Source organism: Gossypium hirsutum, chromosome D08, assembly GCF_007990345.1.
Source record: "Gossypium hirsutum isolate 1008001.06 chromosome D08, Gossypium_hirsutum_v2.1, whole genome shotgun sequence".
In the NCBI taxonomy this organism is placed as follows: Eukaryota; Viridiplantae; Streptophyta; class Magnoliopsida; order Malvales; family Malvaceae; genus Gossypium; species Gossypium hirsutum.
The window spans coordinates 58,968,601-58,972,346 of record NC_053444.1 but is presented as its reverse complement, the minus strand read 5'-3'; the positions used below and the strand labels follow the sequence as shown (position 1 = coordinate 58,972,346).

At 37.3% G+C, this 3,746-nt stretch overlaps 1 non-coding gene across 1 annotated transcript; it reads left to right on the top strand.

Moving 5' to 3' along the window:
* The first annotated feature begins 463 nt into the window (after window positions 1–463).
* LOC121220507 (small nucleolar RNA R71) lies at window positions 464–570 on the top strand. Its single transcript, XR_005917713.1, has one exon. It is a non-coding gene; the product is annotated as a small nucleolar RNA R71 (small nucleolar RNA).
* Window positions 571–3,746: the final 3,176 nt, after the last annotated feature.

Sequence of the window (3,746 nt, the reverse complement as noted above, 5' to 3'; positions counted from 1 at the left end):
TTTTGGAGCTTGCTGATTAAACCCTTGAGATTGGTTGGGTATTTGCTGTAATAAGTTGTTGTTCGGTCCATTTCCTTGGTTGCTCCAAGAAAAGTTAGGATGATTACACCATGAAGGATTGTAAAAGTTCAACTGGGGTCCTTGTCCACTCCTATTTTGATATTGGTTCCCCACATAGTACACTGACTCAGGATTTGATGGACAATTTTCAAAAGAATGACCTTCCCCACAATACACACAGGAAACTAGTTCAAACAGACTTGGTGGCTGAGCTACAAAATTATTAGTACTATTAGTTCAATTTGTTGGCCATTGACAGTTATTACTCGCGATCCTTTCGATGATCTCATAAGCCTCATTATAAGACTTAGACAAAATTGCACCATTTGTAGAAGCATCTACCATCAATCTTGTATGTGTATTGAGACCATTATAGAATGTCTCCAATTGGATACAATGAGGAATCCCATGATGATGACATTTACGAAGTAACTCCTTAAATCGCTCCCAAGCCTCATACAAAGACTCGTCATCCAATTGTTGGAAAGTTCTGATCTCGTTCCTCAACTTATCGTTTTTGCTAGGTGGAAAATACTTAACCAAAAATCTCTCAGCTAATTCTTGCGATGTAAATATGGAACTTGGTGGAAATGAATTGAGCCATGCTCATGCTCGATCTTGCTATGAGTACGGAAACAACTTCAACCTCAGTGCGTCTTTCGTCACACCGACTATCTTGAACGAATCATTCACCTCCATAAATAATCGAAGGTGGAGATGTGGATCTTCCGCGGGCATACCACTAAATTGGCCCACCATTTGTAGCATTTGAAACATCACTTATTTCAATTCAAATTGGGTTGCCTCAATATCTTGCCTTCTAATTCCTGGGTTTAACTCACTGAAAAGTGGCACAGCATATTGTCTGATGCATCGATCCCTATCATCGGCAATGAGGATCGGATTTCGTACATGATCGGCTTCATTACCTTGGTCTTGATTCTAATTTCCAAGGTCCATCTCGACTTGTCTTTGAGCTATTCGTTCACATCATCTTTGTTTGAAAGTTCGCTCAATTTCAGGGTCTATAGGGATTAAATCGATAATTTGGTCTATGCTGAGAAGAGAATCAAAAAATTTAAAAGAATAAGTTAGTAATGTTAGAAATAAATCAAATTGGAAATAAATAATTTCACAAAAAATAACTGTGGCAATAGTTGACAATCCCCAGCAACGACGCCAAAAACTTGTAACACGTAGGCAATGTGGGGGTCTACACACCCTTGTTAAGGTGGTACACGCCGTGTGAAGAGGCACACGACCATGTGGCTAAGACACATGTCTGTATGTCCTAGGGACATGGTTGTGTGAACAGCCAATGTAACTCTTTGTCCATTTGTGCTTAAAGAAGGTAAAGGGTAGACACGACCGTGTGCCCACAAGACACGACCGTGTGTCTAGAATACACACCCATGTGGAAATCGTCAAAACTCCCTAAATCCCTAGAATTACCATAAAGCCGTGTGGCACCAAAATTGTCCCAAAAAACCTAATTTCCAATTCCACATAGCCATGTGAACCACCCGTGTGGAAATCAACAAAAAATCCCAAAATCAGCCACAGGCCTGTGTGGCCAAGCGTGTGGCACCAAAATTGGCCTTGAAACCCTAATTTCCAAAAGCACACGGCTGTGTGAACCACCCATATGGGGCACACACTTGTGTGGCCACTCGTGTGGTTATGAGACCACACTAAAATTGGCTGCAAAACGTGCCTTCCTACCCCAAAACGCATTCCCAACAACAATAGATCTAAAACCCACCCTGAAATTGCTTAAAAAACACTTAACCATAATAAAAAACAATTCCCATCCGCTTTAATCCCAAAAACATACAATTTAAATCTAGTAACATACAAGTAATAACTAAATTCCAACATCGAAACTAAACAATTTAGAAAGACACCCATAATTGCCAAATTTCACGTAGTCGAATTAGAATTTCGAACGCACACTTTAATTCGCAGTAAAACTCCCAATCGATTGATGAACCACAATGCCCTCTACTTGATAATCAATTATATCTCTGTCTAAAAATCAAAATGATTTAAGACGACTGAGGTGAAGGAAACTGGAAAAATGCAAAAAGGAAATTCGTGAGAATAGAGGGAGAGAGGAAAAAGAGGAACGTGCAGAGAAAATTTGGAAAACTTAATACAAATTTAACACTTTAAGAAAATAAGTCCCCAATCACACCTATAAAGATTCAAACCAGAACTTAGAGATACACGAACACTCACCCAACCACCAGACCAGCAGGTCCATTCTAACATTAAAACATGGAATCATGCTTAATTGGTCAAGCTACACACTGAACCTAATAAAAAATCTCAAAAACTTCTAACCCCATATTTTGGGTTGTTACAGCTCACCCCTCCTTAAAGAAATTTCGTCCCTGAAATTTCCACTAACAGAACAAATGACTTAGACTAATCCAACCATTATGCTCCCGCTGCGCACTCCGATCCTGAAACACTACCATCCTAGACTTTAGAATTTCGCGCATGTATTTAGAACCTCTAACCACTGAATCAGATTGATTTACTTACATGCACGAGCACTCGAACCCAAAACCTCAAACATACAATTTAAACACTTAGCCATTGAAGCAGATACATATTTATCCCATCACACACTTAAAGACAACTCCTCGAGAGTCTCACCAGATTGATCCTTGCAATCTCGCTTACCTTCAGAATCCATATCGGTCTTGTGGCTAACTTGGAATATCTACATTTTTAGAAAGTGAGCATAAAATAAATATGGAAATCTACATTTTCTAATCTTACAGTTTTGAATTTCCACCAGGATCATCATCGAAGTCTCAAACATTTTATTTTTGTAAAACATTTCCAAAACACAAATCATTTCAAGTTACTGTAGTAAAGTTTCTCAAAATTTTTTAAAGCGACCACGTGCACACATAGATACATAAAAACATAGGCCGAGTTTTATAAACCTGACTCTGATACCACTAAATGTAATGCACCATAACTCACCCTAGAAGTTTAGACTGAGTCTTGGAGGTCTCATTGATCACTGAAGTGATCATAGAAAAATTTTACAAAATGTATTATCTCAAATTCTAGTTAAAAACACACTTTTCCAAATTCAAATAAAAACGTTTAATCATTTAAAGTTAAAATCGGATAATTTAGGTTATGTTTAAAATATTCGTGAACATAAGTCTGCAGTTTTAAAAAATAGCCCAAAATAAAAATTTCAAAAAAAATCCCAAAACGTAACTTAAACCATAGTTCTTATAAAATTTTACAGTCCCACGCCATTTGTTAAAACTCAAAACTAGAGAAACAAATTATTAACTCGTTTTAAGACGTGGCTATTTGAGACCTTCGGCATGCCAAGTCCACTTATAAAAAATGAGAGTACTTGAAAAGGGGAAAACTAAGGGGGTGTGATACAAAAGCTTAGTGTGAGTCTGAAACTAAACGTAAGAAGCAAAAGACGAAAAAACAAACTAGAATGCTCTCAAAACATTACTCGAACAACCGATCAAAAATAAAAAATACAGATACAAAATTCACAAGTAGGATTTACAAAATTCCAAACACGCACAATACTTAACTACACAAGACTAAGTACTTTAGTGGATACAAAACAGTACAAGTACCCCAACGTTTAGACAAACAACATGTAAACAGATGCATATGGTATGTAGTAAGTCAAA